Consider the following 17,694-nt stretch of genomic DNA (forward strand, 5'->3'; position numbering starts at 1 on the left):
AGCCTGTCTCAGCTTACTGAAATCTACTTCATGTAATCACAGACTTACTGGAAAACAGGAAGTAGGAGAAAGGCAGTAGAGCTTGGGCTTATCACGTTTTCTTTAAAGTATAATTTGCATAAAATAAAACATAATTAGGTTGAGTCTTGACAAATGTATTTCCTGTGTAACCGCCATCTTGATCAAGATGTGGAACACCTCTATTTCCCCAGTGTCCTTTCCTGCTAAATTCCTTCTGCCCCCAGAGACAACTGCTGTTCTGACTTCTATCACCATATTTTAGTTTTGCCTGCTCAAAAACTTTCACATAAGTGAAACCATAAAGTATGTAGTGTTTTTTTCCTTGGGTTCTTCCACTCAACACAGTGTTTTGTTTTTAGATTCAACCATTTTGTTGTATGTATAAGTAGTTCATAACAATTTCATTGTCAAGTAATACTCCATTGTATAAATATGTCTTTATTTTTCACTCTCCTATTGATGGACATTTGAGTTGTTTCTGAGTTTTAACTATTATGAAAAAGATGCTATGAACATTCTTATATAGGTCTTTTTAATTACATTTGAGATTCTCAGCAGACTGGATAAAACACAAAACCCAATGATATGCTATTTATAAGAGACACATTTTGAAGATAATAATGCAGATGGATTGAAAGTAAAAGAATGACAAAAGGTATAGCATGTAAACACTGAGCAAAGAAAGATGAAATGTCGATATTAATAGCAAATAAAGTAGACTTCAAGACAAGGAGTATTAAGACAGATAAAAATGGTAATTTCATTGGAATAAAAGGTCAGATTTGTAATAAGACATAACAGTCTTAAATGTTCATGACAAAATCATGACATAATGTGTATGACAAACATCCCAAAACAGAAGAAGAAAAAAATTGACAGAATTAAAGTGAGAAATACACAAATAGGTGCACAATTATTTTTAGAGATTTTAACAATCTTCTTTCAGTAGTTGATAAAACCAGTACAAAAGAAAATCTGTAAGGATATAGGAGATGAATAGTATTCTCAGTTATTAAACATGAGGCTCTAATTTACTTATAGAATATTCTATATACTGACCTTTTATTCCAATACACTTTCTTTTTTTTTTTGCCGTACATTGACATGAATCAGCCATGGGTGTACATGTGTTCCCCATCCTGAACCCCCCTTCCACCTCCCTCCTCATCCCATCCCTCTGGGTCATCCCAGTGCACCAGCTTTGAGCATCCTGAATCATGCATCAAACCTGGACTGGTGATCTGTGTCACATATCATAATATACATGTTTCAATGCTATTCTCTCAAATCATCCCACCCTCACCTCCCACAGAGTCCAAAAGACTGTGCTATACATCTGTGTCTCTTTTGCTGTCTCACATATAGTGTTATTGTTACCATCTTTATAAATTCCATATATATGTATTAGTATACTGTATTGGTGTTTTTCTTTCTGAGTTACTTCACTCTGTATAACAGGCTCCAGTTTCATCCACCTCATTAGAACTGATTCAAATGTTTTTTTTATGGGTGAGTAATATTCCAATGTGTATATGTACCACAGCTTTCTTATCCATTCATCTGCTGATGGACATCTAGGTTGCTTCCATGTCCTGCTTATTATAAACAGCCAATACACATTCTTTTTAAGTGTATATAGAGCATTGGCTTAGAGGTTAAAGCATCTGCCTCTAATGTGGGAGACCCGGCTTCAGTTCCTGGGTTGAGAAGATCTCCTGGAGAAGGAAATGGTAACCTACTCCAATATTCTTGCCTGGAGAATCCCATGGACAGAGAAGCCTGGTAGGCTACAGTCCACAGGGTTGCAGAGTCAGACACGACTGAGCGACTTCACTCTCACTTTCTTTCAGAGCATTCACCAAAAATTATACGTTGGGCCATAAAGTAAGTTTCAATCTATTTGGTTATTTGGCTACAATGGAATTAAATTAGAAACCAATAACAATAAATTATATAGAAAAAGTCCTTTTTTTTTTGAAAAATTTAGCAACACTTAAATCAATCTATGAATAAAAGAAATCATAAGAAAAAGTAGAAAGTGTTCTATACTGAATGACAGACAACTACAACATGATAACAGTCTGAGTTTTCTCACACTGGTCAGAATGGCCATCATCAAAAAATCTACAGACAATAAATGCTGGAGTGGGTGTGAAGAAAAGGGAACCCTCTTACAGTGTTGGTAGGAATGTAAATTGATGCAGACACTATGAAAGACAACGTGGAGATCCCTTAAAAACTAGGAATAAAGCTACCATATGTCCCAACAACTGCATATACTTTGAGGAAAGCATAATTGAAAAAGACACATGTACCCCAGTGTTCACTGAAGCACTATTTACAATTGCTCAGACATTGAAGCAGCCTAAATGTCCAACAGATGAATGGATAAAGAAACCGTGGTATATATATGCAATGGAACACTGCTGCTGCTGCTGCTAAGTCACTTCAGTCGTGTCCGACTCTGTGTGACCCCATAGATGGCAGCCCATCAGGCTCCCCCGTTCCTGGGATTCTCCAGGCAAGAACACTGGAGTGGGTTGCCATTTCCTTCTCCAGTGCATGAAAGTGAAAAGTGAAAGTGAAGTCGCTCAGTCATGTCCGACTCTTCGTGACCCCATGGACTGCAGCCTATCAGGCTCCTCTGTCCATGGGATTTTCCAGGCAAGAGTACTGAGTGGGGTGCCATCACCTTCTCCAGCAATGGAACACTACTCAGCCATAAAAAGGAATGCAGTTGAGTCAGTTCTAATGAGGTAGATGAACCTAGAGCCTATTATACAGAGTGAAGTAAGTTAGAAAGAAAGAAACAAATACTGTATTTTAATGCATAATATATGGAATCTAGAAAGATGGTGCTGATGATCCTATTTGCAGGGTAACAGTGGAGACACAGACATAGAGACAGACTTGTGGACATGGCAGGGGAGGAAGGAGAGGGTGGGATAATGGAGAGAGTAGCATGGAAGTGTACACACTGCCATATATAGAATAACCAGTGACAATTGGCTCTATGACTCAGCGAGCTCAAACCAGGGCACTGTGACAACTACAGGAGTGAAGTGAAGTAGGAGATTCAAGAGGGAGGGGACATATGTATACCTATGGTTGATTCATGTTTGATCTATGGCAGAAACCAACACAAAATTGTAAAGCAATTATTCTTCAATTAAAAATAAATTAATTAAAACAACAAAAAAAAAAGCCTGTGTGTTTATGGCTTTTAATTACAATGTTTTCTCAAAAGCTGATTAATCAAGTTAACATTACATTTTCTTCAGAAGAACTTGGGCAAGAGAATAGTCAGAAAAGCAGTGTCAGCAGAAAAAGTGATGCACAACGTGACACAGTTGCAAGTTGGATTTTATTGGGGGCAAAATGAGGACTGCAACCCGGGAGAAAGCACCTCCAATAGTTTTGAGAAACTGCTTCAAAGGGATAGTTGGGGAAGGTCAATATATGTACTGAGTTAAATTCACCCATTCCAGCCCATTTTAGTTCGCTGATTCCTAGAATGTCAACGTTGACTCTTGCCATCTCCTGTTTGACCACTTCCAATTTGCTTGATTCATGGACCTAACATTCCAGGTTCCTATGCAATATTGCTCTTTACAGCATCGGAGCTTGCTTCTATCACCAGTCACATCCACAGCTGGGTACTGTTTTCACCTTGGCTCCATCCTTTCATTCTTTCTGGAGTTATTTCTCCACTGATCTCCAGTAGCATATTGGGCACCTACTGACCTGGGGAGTTCCTCTTTCAGTATCCTATCTTTTTGCCTTTTCATACCATTCATGGTGTTCTCGAGGCAAGAATACTGAAGTGGTTTGCCATTCCCTTCTCCAGTGGACCACATTCTGTCAGACCGTAATATCTAGTACTGCAGGCAGGAAACCCTTAGAAGAAATGAGTAGCTATCATGGTCAACAAAACAGTCTGAAATGCAGTACTTGGATGCAGTCTCAAAAATTACAGAATGATCTCTGTTCATCTCCAAGGCAAACCATTCAATATCACAGTAATCCAAGTCTATGCCGCAACCAGTAATGCTGAAGAAGCTGAAGTTGAATGGTTCTATGAAGCCCTACAAGACCTTTTAGAACTAACACCCCAAAAAGATGTCCTTTTCATTATAGGGGACTGGAATGCAAAAGTAGGAAGTCAAGAAAAACCCGGAGTAACAGGCAAATTTGGCCTTCAAATGCGGAATGAAGCAGGGAAAAGAACAATAGAGTTTTGCCAGGAAAACGCACTGGTCATAGCAAACACCCTCTTCCAACAACACAAGAGAAGACTCTACACATGGACATCACCAGATGGTCAACACTGAAATCAGATTGATTATATTCTTTGCAGCCAAAGATGGAGAAGCTCTATACAGTCAGCAAAAACAAGACCAGGAGCTGACTATGGCTCAGATCATGAACTCCTTATTACCAAATTCAGACTTAAATTGAAGAAAGTGGGGAAAACCGCTAGACCATTCAGGTATGACCTAAATCAAATCCCTTATGATTATACAGTGGAAGTGAGAGATAGATTTAAGGGACTACATCTGATAGACAGAGTGCCTGATGAACTATGGATGGAAGTTCGTGACATTGTACAGGAGACAGAGATCAAGACCATCCCCATGGAAAAGAAATGCAAAAAAGCAAAACGGCTGTCTGGGGAGGCCTTACAAATAGCTGTGAAAAGAAGAGAAGTGAAAAGCAAAAGAGAAAAGGAAAGATATAAGCATCTGAATGCAGAGTTCCAAAGAATAGCAAGAAGAGATAAGAAAGTCTTCCTCAGTGATCAATGCAAAGAAATGAGGAAAACAACAGAATGGGAAACAAAGAGATCTCTTCAAGAAAATTAGGTATACCAAAGGAACATTCCATGCAAAGATGGGCTCGATAAAAGACAGAAATGGTATGGACCTAACAGAAGCAAAAGATATTAAGAAGAGATGATAAGAATACACAGAAGAACTGTACAAAAAAGATCTTCACAACCAAAATCATCATGATGGTATGATCACTCACCTAGAGCCAGACATCCTGGAATGAGAAGTCAAGTGGGCCTTAGGAAGCATCACTATGAACAAAGCTAGTGGAGGTGATGGAATTCCGGTGGAGCTATTTCAAATCCTGAAAGATGATGCTGTGAAAATGCTGCACTCAATATGCCAGCAAATTTGGAAAACTCAGCAGTGGCCACAGGACTGGAAAAGGTCAGTTTTCATTCCAATCCCAAAAAAGGCAATGCCAAAGAATGCTCAAACTACCATACAATTGCACCATCTCACATGCTAGTAAAGTAATGCTCAAAATTCTCCAAGACAGGGTTCAGCAGTATGTGAACCGTGAACTTCCTGATGTTCAAACTGGTTTTAGAAAAGGCAGAGGAACCAGAGATCAAATTGCCAACATCCACTGGATCATGGAAAAAGCAAGAGAGTTCCAGAAAAACATCTATTTCTGCTTTAGTGACTATGCCAAAGCCTTTGACTATGTGGATCACAATAAACTGTGGAAAATTCTGAAAGAGATGGGAATACCAGATCACCTGACCTGCCTCTTGAGAAACCTATATGCAGGTCAGGAAACAACAGTTAGAACTGGACATGGAACAACACACTGGTTCCAGATAGGAAAAGGAGTACGTCAAGGCTGCTTTTTTAACTTGTATGCAGAGTACATCATGAGAAATGCTGGGCTGGAAGAAGCACAACCTGGGATCAAGATTGCCAGAAGAAATATCAATAACCTCAGATATGCAGATGACACCACCCTTATGGCAGAAAGTGAAGAGGAACTAAGAAGCCTCTTGATGAAAGTGAGATCATGGCATCTGGTCCCATCTCTTCATGGGATATAGATGGGGAAACAGTGGCTGACTTTATTTTGGGGGGCTTCTAAATCACTGCAGATGATGACTGCAGCCATGAAATTAAAAGACGCTTACTCCTTGGAAGGAAATTTATGACCAACCTAGGTAGCATATTGAAAAGCAGAGACATTACTTTAGTCAAAGCTATGGTTTTCTAGTGGTCATGTATGGATGTAAGAGTTGGACTGTGAAGAAAGCTGAGCACCAAAAAATTCATGCTTTTGAGCTGTGGTGTTGGAGAAGACTCTTGAGAGTCCCTTGGACTGCAAGGAGATCCAACCAGTCCATTCTGACGGAGATCAGCCCTGGGATTTCTTTGGAAGGAATGATGTTAAAGCTGAAACTCCAGTCCTCTAGCCACCTCATGGGAAGAGTTGACTCATTGGAAAAGACTCTGATGCTGGGAGGGATTGGGGGCAGGAGAAGAAGGGGACGATAGAGGATGTGATGGCTGGATGGCATCGTTGACTCGATGGACGTGAGTCTGAGTGAACTCCGGGAGTTGGTGATGGACAGGGAGGCCTGGCGTGCTGCGATTCATGGGGTCGCAAAGAGTTGGACACGACTGAGCAACTGAACTGAACTGAATATATGTAGTTTTGGTGAAAGAGGAGTTCGCACCATCAACACTTCTTTTACCAAAGTTTTTCTGCTATTCAGAGGAGCTGATGTCAAGGAGGAGATGTGAGGATTGGGATCATGATATCAGTTCCTGAAAATATCTATCTAAAGACCTATTCCGCCAGTTTTCCTGGAGCACAAAGTGCCTCATTCCCCACCCTGAAAGCCCCTCAGGGCTTTTTGAAGGTCAACAGCTATAGCAGTACAGGATTCAATCTCCCAAGTGGCATGTGGCAAAATGTACTCGGCAAGTGACAATTTGTAGTTACCAGCAGACTATAGGTTTAGAATTGTAAGGATCATGCTTACTATTAGCTAATGGTTTTATTTTACTACAGTTCTTATTGAGTCACTGTATCTTGTTTGAACTAAAAGGTACTATCCTTTCAATGTTAATAAACAGAATGCTAAGTAAATGTTTTGGCAATTTTACCTTGATAAATCCCATACAGGACTGTATATGGTGCTTCTCTTTCTATACAATGAAACACTGATGGAAATAGTCTGGATAGTGTTAATATTAACAGAGCTTATAACTAAAGAGTAAGTTAGATGGTGATTAAAGTGTTGAATAGACAACCAAGGAAAGTTGTGAAATCTCTGTTCCGAGATCTGAGACAAAGCCATCTGTCTCTGATTTTAGTTCAATCCTTAATGAATAGAAGTAGTCTGACTAAATGCTCTCTTCGGAGGCCCCCTTCCAAACACAAAACCTATGATTTTAATTAGCATTGGGAAATGGCAACCCACTCCAGTGTTCTTGCCTGGAGAATCCCAGGGACAGGGAAGCCTAGTGGGCTGGCATCTCTGGGGTCGCACAGAGTCAGACACGACTGAAGTGACTTAGCAGCAGCAGCATAGTGCCAATACAAGGGGAAATTTTTTTCTCAGTGCCATAAAGAAAGTAGAGGTTTAATTCTGAATATAAATCATGTCTTCTAATTTACAAATTCTTTTATTTGGATGAACATTTTCTTTGTATTAATAGAACTCAAACCATTCTCTATCTCTCTCTCTCTGTCTCTCTGTATTTTTTTTTTTTTACGAGAAACCAAAAGAAATTTCAGTATGCAATTTGTGATCAAGATTTGAACTTTTTTAAAAAGTGTGAGTCATTTCTTGCCCTTTGATAATTTCCAAGTGATGAGGCTGCTTTTACAGATCAGTTCTTGCTTTTAATGATTTCATTATATTTCGTCTGATTGGAAGTGAGAAAAGCAAATGGGAAATGTCATTCATGAATATGAGCCTGGAAATGAGTATGTAGAAGGCAAATGGTCACTTTACTGGGGGAGGTGGTATGTTTTCCTCACTTTGCCCTTTTCCCTTCTCAGACCTGCTGTCCTTCCTGCGTTAGTTTTCAGGTGAAACTGCTACAGTAGTATGGCGGGATGGAAATCATGTGACCTGTCATGTGTGGGCTTGCGCATCTATGTGCATGGATAGAGAACTCTTTAAAATGTAACCGTCTTAACGATAACCCTGTATGTGAGACAGCAAAAGAGACACAGATGTATAGAACAGTCTTTTGGATTCTGTGGGAGAGGGAGAGGGTGGGATGATTTGGGAGAATGGCATTGAAACATGTATAGTATCATATAAGAAACGAATCACCAGTCCAGGTTCGATGCAGGATACTGGATGCTCGGGGCTGGTGCACTGGGATGACCCAGAGAGAGGGTACGGGGAGGAAGGTGGGAGGGGTTTCAGGATGGGGAGCATGTGTACACCTGTGGCGGATTCATGTTGATGTATAGCAAAACCAATACAATATTGTAAAGTAATTAGCCTCCAATTAAAATAAATAAATTTAAATTGCTCAACATCACTCATTATTAGAGAAATGCAAATCAAAACCACAATGAGGTACCACTTCACACCAGTCAGAATGGCTGCGATCCAAAAATCTGCAAGCAATAAATGCTGGAGAGGGTGTGGAGAAAAGGGAACCCTCCTACACTGTTGGTGGGAATGCAAACTAGTACAGCCACTATGGAGAACAGTGTGGAGATTCCTTAAAAAATTGCAAATAGAACTGCCTTATGACCCAGCAATCCTACTGCTGGGCATACACACCGAGGAAACCAGAATTGAAAGAGACACATGTACCCCAATGTTCATCGCAGCACTGTTTATAATAGCCAGGACATGGAAACAACCTAGATGTCCATCAGCAGATGAATGGATAAGAAAGCAGTGGTACATATACACAATGGAGTATTACTCAGCCGTTAAAAAGAATTCATTTGAATCAGTTCTGATGAGATGGGTGAAACTGGAGCCAATTATACAGAGTGAAGTAAGCCAGAAAGAAAAACACCAATACAGTATACTAACACATAGATATGGAATTTAGGAAGATGGCAATGACGACCCTGTATGCAAGACAGGAAAAAAAGACACAGATGTGTATACCAGACTTTTGGACTCAGAGGGAGAGGAAGAGGGTGGGATGATTTGGGAGAATGGGAATTCTAACATGTATACTGTCATGTAAGAATTGAATCGCCAGTCCATGTCTGACGTAGGGTGCAGCTTGCTTGGGGCTGGTGCATGGGGATGACCCAGAGAGATGTTGTGGGGAGGGAGGTGGAAGGGGGGTTCATATTTGGGAACGCATGTAAGAATTAAAGATTTTAAAATTTAAAAAAAATAAAAAATTTAAAAATAAATAAATAAATAAATAAAATCTAACCATCTTATGAGTTCTAACCATACTTTTATAAATCACATACATAGAATTATATAGGGAAACTTTCAAATATAGAATGCAAGAGGTCATTTCATTTAAAAAACTCTTTCTCCATTCATTTCTACTGGCAAATTATGTTTTAATAATATTAAGAAAAAGGATAAACAATGTTATAATGCTTTAAAGTTCAAAAAATGGTTTATTGTAAATAATCAGAATTCATCCCAACAGCAACATTATGATTTTGGTCAGGATGGAAGTTACCCTTGTTTTAAAGGTTAGGGTGGAGCGGGGAGGGGGATGAAAGAAGAAATAGAGAGAGACAGGAGGGAGGGAAAAGGTAAGGAGGGAGCCCCTAAGACTTAAGGGCAGAGTGGCTAATTCTCTATTTGTTCTCTCTAAAATGTATTAGGAGTGGTTAGAAGCCAGGGAATTTGCTAGTGAAGATAGCTGCCAACAGATTGAATAGACAAATGTAATACCAGCACACTTTTTACAGATAAAAATGAAAAATTTTGTAGCAGTATCTGTTACACAGTTTTAATTTTAATTGGTGTTATATCGTTTAACAGGTCTATTTTAAAACTGCATCCTGGTCCACAAAAAATACCCCTTTTCTAATCTTTTAAAATTGCAGCAAATATTTCTAGGCATCAAGGATAGGCAACATTTTGCTTTGACTGCTTTACTGACGTTGAGCTGTTTCTAGCTGCTAAATTTGGCCTCGTACTCCCCATAGCTATCCATAACTTGGTTCTCGGGTCCCACCCTGCAGATGGCCATCCAGGCTTAGATTTTTCTGAGCTGTCAGGAATGGCTATCCTGCTTTCAACATCCCTTTTTGTGCTCAGGCTAAAGGCATTGAGTGGCAGTGAGCTTTTCTATCTGTTTTGATCGCTGCTTCTCAAGGTCTGGCTTGGGCTCTGATCTTGACATTTATGTCACAGGTGTCCCCGGTGAAACTGCTGGGCAACCAGATGGCAGGCCTAACTGAGGCTGGCAGCGTCTGCTGGTGTACGCACTGTCCCCACTACCTGTTCCAGTTTCTTCTTCCTGTTGACATGGTGGTGTTTTTGTGCGGTCATTTCACTCTTTCAGTATTACTTACCTTGCTATAGGCCTCTCCAAACGTGAGTACCTTCCTGTAACTCTGCAATGCGTTGGCTCTGCTTGGAATCCCATCATCCTGGAAGGCTTATGATATGGCTATCTTCTGTGAATCCTTCAAGGCTTTGGCTTAAATGTTACTTCCTCAGCAAGACTTTCCTTGACCACTCTATTTGAAGTTACCCCATAGCTTTCTTCTCCCTTACTCTCTACACTGGTTTATTTATTTATTTTTTTCCTCTCTCTTTCTTTTTTTCATAGCATGTACCTCTTGCCTTCTATATTCTATATGTAATTTTCTTATACATAATCTGTTTTATTAGGACACATAAAATATAAGCTCCATAAAGGCAGATTGTCTGGAAGCATCTGGACAACAGTGGCCTTTAGTGAGCACTTAAAAGTTTTATTTGTTAAATGATGGACTGGATTGTAAATTGCAAAAGATTGGACTTCAAGCTTTATATGCAGGCTTATTTATTCTGCCTCATACAGTATTATTTGGAAGAACTTGAAGGGTGTAGGAAAAAAGTGGGATAAGTAACACCCTCTGTGTGTGCTGGGTAACTTACTTATTTCTTCAATTCTCACTATAATCTAAGTACTTTTGCTCAAAGAACCATAGCTGGAAAGTAGCAGAGTAAAGATGCAAACTAGTTCTGGCACCAGTCATTGCCTTTTCTTCAGAAGCCTGGTGCTCACCAAATAACAGTAAGTCAGTTAGAGTACCTCAAAATGAGTGATGTTGCATAAATCAAGTGTAACTAGAAGTTGAGTGCCAAAGAAGTTTGGTGGGGAAAAAAAGAACTCTAAATTATCTTCCTAGAAAACAGGCAACAACCCCAAAAGAAAAAAAACCCAAAATTGTTTATAGCCGTAGCCCTCTTGGCTTAAGTGCCTGGACCACCAACACAACTAATTTTAAAAAAGAAGACATGTATCTGGACATATATTTTCACATTTTTGCTGAAAATGTGTTGTTTACAATGTGAACTCAACAAAGATAAATAGATTCATTCTTGATCCTAAAAAGAGGCAAAAAAAACTTCTTAGTATTGCTTTTCAGTGTTTTCTTATTGCAGTCCAAAAGCAGTAATTAATTGTTATTTTTAAAGCAAGTCAGCTTTTATTGTTAAGATCCTTTTTTTACTGTGTCCTCTTTCTGACCTCTTTTGGTCTAGTTATGCAAATGCAAATTAAGTCTCATTTTTAATTCAGTTTCACATATTTACGGGGAAACCACATGATACAATGAGAAATGGAGAAGGAGGTGGTTAGCAGTTCCAGACGAGCTCCCTGCCCTCACGCTGCTCATCACCAGGCAGCAGCAACCACTGATCAGGGAGTCAACATGTCTTCTCACTGACTTCTGGATGTTGAATGAGCTCTAATCCAGAATTTATGTAAAAAATCATAATAATTCATTTAATTCTGCCTTCATTTTTCTCACTTTGGTAAAAGATAATTAGGTGCTCTGCTTTTTTAGGCAATCATACAATCTGGAGGTTGAAAATATTTTTGGAATTATGTATTCCAATTATTTGCCCAGACAAGCATCCTTTCTATAGTACCGGCTTGAGTATCTCCAGTAACTGAGAATTACTTCTTATTAAAGAGTAGTTGTTTAGATTTATGCAGGTCTAATAATTTGAACATTATTATTTATAGTGAATCAACTTTTTCCTATGACATATTCATCTTAGATCTGTTCTCTCGAGTCTCAAGAGCCTGTTTTACATCCAGGACCCCTTCAACGTCACATGCTAAGTTGCTTTAATTGTGTCTGATTCTTTGCAACCCTATCGGCTGTAGCTTGCCATGCTTCTCTGTCCATGGGATTCTCAAGGACAAGAATACTTGAGTGGGTTGTTATGCCCTTCTCCAGGGGATCTTCCCAACCCGGGAGTGAACCCATGACTCTTACATCTCCTGCATTGGCAGGCGGGTTTTTTAACACTAGTGCCACAGATTATTCAATACTGCCTTTTGGAAATATTCTGTTGTTTAGTTCTTTTGTCTACTTCGTACAAGGTATTTCTTTATGAACTTTTAGAGTTACCAAAAGGAGGGCTTCATAGACTTACTTCAAAGCAGTCACATTAATACATCAAATAGTGTGTAAGAAACAAGTATTATTTGGCTCAAAAGTGAAAGGACATATTCAGATGGAAGGATGTGGAAGTACTTATGGAAAATGTAGTGCTTGAGATTTAAAACTGCTGTTGTTTTATCAGGTTGAATTGCTAATATAGTGAATTTCAGGTCATGAAAACAGCATAAACACTAGCTTGGAAGTGAAAATATAGAAAACATGATGCAAGTTTAGGAAAACTTGAACAAATTATTGTGTCTTTACAACAGGTTGTAATAAGGGTTGACAGGAGGAAAGACTGGAAAGGACATTTGGAATATTCTTTAAATATCAGCCAGGAGAATTTGTGCTTTATAATATAAAGTGGTAATGAAGAATCAGTTGATAATAATTAGATGAAAGTGACAGATGTCAGGCTATACTTTCATTAAAACTGACCAAGAAGTAGTTTTAGGGACAGATTAACACAAAGAAAAATATATGTCAATGTATGCATTAAGAGGTTAATGCTGTGATATTTTTTCTTCTTTAAATATTGATATAATGGAAATTCAGAACAGGAAGAAAAATTTCCAGAACAATGGCTTGTGATGAATTGATAAGATTGTGAAAGGTAGATACATGAATGTTGAACTTTCTGGGCTGCTGAAATAAGCTAGAGAAGCAGAAACAAACATATCTATATATATGTGCATGCATGTGTGTGCACGTGTGTGTGTGTGCGTGTGCATGTGTGTGGTGTGCGAATGCACATGGGTTGGACGGAGAGGGGAGGCAGTGAAGATAGTAGTTGACTTTAGGTTAAGGGCATGGATTAGGTAAAGTAAGCTCAGTATATGGAGGTGCCATAGATGTAAGAAGTCACTTGTAAAGTCCTATATAACTGAAACAACAACAACAAAATCAGAAATCTAAAATTAGTTGGTGTCATGACACAAAAATTATCCTGGAAGGAAACAAAGACCAACCAAGAAAACTCCTGAATAAATACGGGGTTACAACTGTTAATTCATTGATAATTTACTGAACACTTTATCTCAGATAAGTACTATGCTAGACCCTGGAAACCACAAATGATGGGATAAAATAAGGAAGATGGGACAATGGAGAGATGGGCATTACAGAAATAACTTTAACAAAAAGTTGAAATGGCAAGCAACAGCATTAAGACGTCTCTGAAAAAAGGGAAAAAAAATACCCAGCATTTACTAAGCATCTACTATGTCTCAATCATAGTGCTTAGTTTATTCTTTTTAAATTTGTTTCATAAAACTCAAAATGAGCCTTCATTTCCACTGATGTGAAATCTGAGGTTAAGAGAGTTTAAATCTTATTCCAGTCAAGCTAACCTCACGATAGCAAGATTATGAAGGGGAAACAGTAATTCCTGGTAGGCCAGCAGTTTGTTTAAGAGTAGTGGGTCTAGGGTGGGCTTCCCAGGTGATGCTGGTGGTAAAGAGTCCACCTGATGACGCAGGAGATGCAGGACTTGCGGGTTCAATCATTGGGTCAGGAAGTAACCCTGCAGGAGAAAGTGGCAACCTACTCCAGTATTCTTGCCTGGAAAATTCCATGGACAGAGGAGCCTGGGGGTGCTACAGTCCATGGGGTCCCAAAGGGTCTGACTCAACTGAGCACCCACACAGGCATTCACACATCCACGGGCGTAGAGTATCCTATGAATATCTGAGCTGTAGATGGGGATCCATGACTTAAAAAATCATATGTATCTCACAATACCCTTCTCAGTTTGTGAGTCAGTGGTACATTTCTCACTCTTGATGGAAAACGGGACAATGAAGTTTATTTAGAATTTGACATCAGACCCATGTGAGTTTAAATGCAGGCTCTGTGTGACCATGCCAGGTTACATAGCCTACCATAAGCCTGTGTCACACCACACATTAGGAAAGTGACAATACTACCCCTTCTTTCATGAAATATTACAAGAATCAAGTGTGGTAGCCAGTAGAACCAAGTAGACTAACAGAATTTAGACCATGTTAACGTGACACGAAGAAACAAACCTGTGGCCCCTTTATGCATTCCTCCTCATCTCTCTCTATTGCTCTGAGGCACACACAAGCATCACATGTGCACACACACGTGCACACACAAACACAGTGGCATGCACAAGGTTTGTATCTAGGACACCCTGGAATGCACCTATTTTTTGAGAGCACTGTTTTTTCATTCCAAAGACCTTCTGCTCTTGGCTCTGCTTGCTTGTTCTTTCCTGGGGAAGATGCCCTGACATTCAGATCTACTATCCCACTTCAGAGTTTAGAAGGCACTTTTTTCTCGCCTGTTAAAGAGGATGGAGGCTGAGGGGGACAGTTTTGGGTAGCAGTACTCAGTGACACGGAAGGACTGAAGAAAACTGGGCTAGAAATATTGAAGAATTTGGAGCACATGGAAATGTCTCATTCTCATAGGGAGGAACATACCTTAGGAAATTTTCTTCCTTGCTTGACTATTAATATCCAGAAGTAGAATTCTGTAATTCCAGTATGATTAATCCATCGAAAAGCAAACACGTATGCGATCAGATTAGAGGTGGACTTCCAGCTGATAAGTCATTTAGGCAGAGTTGAAGTAGTTCACAGATGTGAATCTCTGTTTAATACATCTGAAAATCAAGAAAGGATGTAGAAACAAGTTGCCACTCTACTTTCAATAAAATAAAAATGCTTGTATAAAAATAGAGACGTATCTCATATATAATGTTTTTTTTTTTTTCCGGGAAATTTTTTGAAAGTGATTATTGTTGCATCGAATGATATTTCCCAGGGATCACGATAACATCAGAGTACATTTCTGTTAAAGAAAAACAAAATGTATTTAAAACAGAACAGTCATTTAAAGGAAGACTGAACAGTACATACTGAGCCTATGTCTTTTGTTTTCTGTTATGTTCTCCCTCTAATCTGTAAACACATAAGTCTAGTTACTCAGATCTTTCTCGCTCTTATGAAAATTGTTAGTTACAGAAATGAGCTAGAGGATCAAGGTTAAAAAGATAAGGATACGCAGAAACACAGCAAGTGACAACCGAAGAGTTTGTGAGAAAATAGACTCAAACCTATGGAATAAAGAAACTAGAAAATACAGAAAATAAATCTTCAGGAAATATTTAGCTTATCTTTCCTTGGCTTGTTACCAGTATTAATATGCTGAAGAAAACTCAAAATAACAGTTGTAAAATAGAATTAAAAGATCACTTTCAAAAAAAGAGATCCCTTAGTCTTTCTCAACTTTTTTAACTCTTGGTTTTTAAATCCTCTAAGTTTTTAAAGCACTATCCACAGTCAGTAATTATGATATAAACTTTTATAATTATTTGTTTATCTATGAAATGTAATAAGCCAATAATTTTCTTCATGTGAATTTAACTTTAGAGTACTTATTTATATAAATGTAGATCTTCATGGAAAGGAATTAAAGTCATATACTATTTATTACTTCTTTGTTTTGTTATTGCCCTTTCATATAAATGTAATACTATTTTATAGATATCATTATGTGTAATAGCATGGCTTAATTTTTCTTTTATATTTCAATTTAGAAAATTAATATTCCTCTTTTATACGAGACAAATTTTAAAAAGAAGGAACTGAAAAGGAAACATAGAAATGTCATCAGAATCTAGAAATCCAGTTCTAACTATTTTTCCAACTACTTAAAATAACATTGCTTGCCTTTCCCATTATTTATAGGTCTTCCCAAATATAGCCTCTGGCCTTGAAATTTGTAATACAAAATCTTCTGCCTATAAACTAGTACAACTAATGAAATTTAGCATTCTCATAAAATGTCAGTATGATGTTAACCAAGGGCAGAGCAAATGCAAGAGAAACTAATATGCGTGACTTCTGAAAATCTCATCCTAGAAAATCAGAAACAAGAGACTATGATTCCTATCTATATTTTACAAAAGTCAATTTGAAATGGAAAAAATATTTAGATGTTGTTCATCATATGTCTTGGGTGTTTTGGTAAAATATTGTTGGTTTATCCTTTTAAATATCCTATGACACATTCACTGACCAGGAGTAACGGGAAAGAAAGGGATGACCATACAACTAATGTAAACTCACATATCTTGGAGTGTTTGTGAGAGTGAATAATTCTGGAAAATGACTTAAGAAGCAGCACATGATGGTTAGAACATAGATTCTGTAGCCTGGGAGCATGGGTTCAAATCCTGATTACACTTCTAACTGTGAGAATTTACGTATGTTGCAAATTATTTAACTTCTTGATACCCCAGTTTCCTCCTGTTATAAGTGAGGATGATCACAATATCCACTTTATCAGATAGTTATAAACATTAAGTGGTCCAATATTCTTGCCTGGAGAATTCCATGAACAGGGGAGCCTGGCAAGCTATACAGTCCATGGGGTTGCAAAGAGTCACACACTTCTGAGAGGCTAACACTTTCTCTTGGGCTTCTCTGGTGGTTCAGATGGTAAAGAATCCACCTGCAATACAGGAGACCCAGGTTCAATCCCTGGGTCAGGAAGATCCCTGGAGAAGGGCATGGCAACCCACTCCAGTGTTCCTGCCTGGAGAATCCCATGGACAGAGGAGCCTGACAGGCTGCAGTTTTGCAGAGTCAGGTCACAACCGAGTAACACACCTCAACACAACAACATAGTTCTTCAAATAATGCCTGGCAAAAAATAAGCACTATCTATGTTGGTCACTGCCCCCCAAATATTTGGCAAAACAGTTTGTAAATATTTTGCTTCTTAGTTTACTTTTTGAATTATTAATAGACTCTTTTGTATAACAAGGTAGTCTATTGTTGAGCACATCTGTAAAATAAGACTAGAATATTTAGATACAGGCATATCTTGTGTTTCTTTTAATTGTACTTTGCTTTATTGTGTTTTTTACAAATTAAAAGTTTTCAGCAACCATTTGCTGAGCAAGTCTATCATCATCATTTTTCTAACAGTCTTTACTCACTTCCTGTCTCTGGGTCATACTTTGGTAATTTTCAAAACATTTCAAACATTTTATTATTATTATATTTGTTATGGTGGTCAGTGATCAGTGGTCTTTGATGTTACTGTTACAAAAAGATTATGACTCACTGGAGGCTCAGATGATTAGAATTTTTAGTAATTTTTAGCAATAAATTAAGTTTCAATTAAGGTCTGTACATTTTAAGACATAAAGCTATTGCACACTTACACTAAAATATAGTGTAAACACAACTTGTATATGCACTGGGAAACCAAAAAATTCCTGTGACTGACGTTATTGTAATATTCACTTTA

The 17,694-nt window shown here is 38.3% G+C and overlaps 1 protein-coding gene across 3 annotated transcripts in view; it reads left to right on the forward strand.

The window, feature by feature from the left end:
* Nucleotides 1-17,694, forward strand: part of SCN2A (sodium voltage-gated channel alpha subunit 2) — a 145,985-nt gene that overhangs the window by 33,113 nt on the left and 95,178 nt on the right. The window contains exon 1 of one of the 3 annotated variants that reach the window (XM_018064002.1): nucleotides 10,184-10,339. The exons of the other annotated variants lie outside the window; for them this stretch is intronic. The gene's annotated coding sequence lies outside the window, so the exon portion shown is untranslated. Of the gene's footprint in view, nucleotides 1-10,183; nucleotides 10,340-17,694 lie in introns of those variants that run through there. 3 annotated transcript variants of the gene reach the window in all.

The sequence above is a fragment of the Capra hircus genome, chromosome 2 (assembly GCF_001704415.2).
Source record: "Capra hircus breed San Clemente chromosome 2, ASM170441v1, whole genome shotgun sequence".
Lineage (NCBI taxonomy): Eukaryota > Metazoa > Chordata > Mammalia > Artiodactyla > Bovidae > Capra > Capra hircus.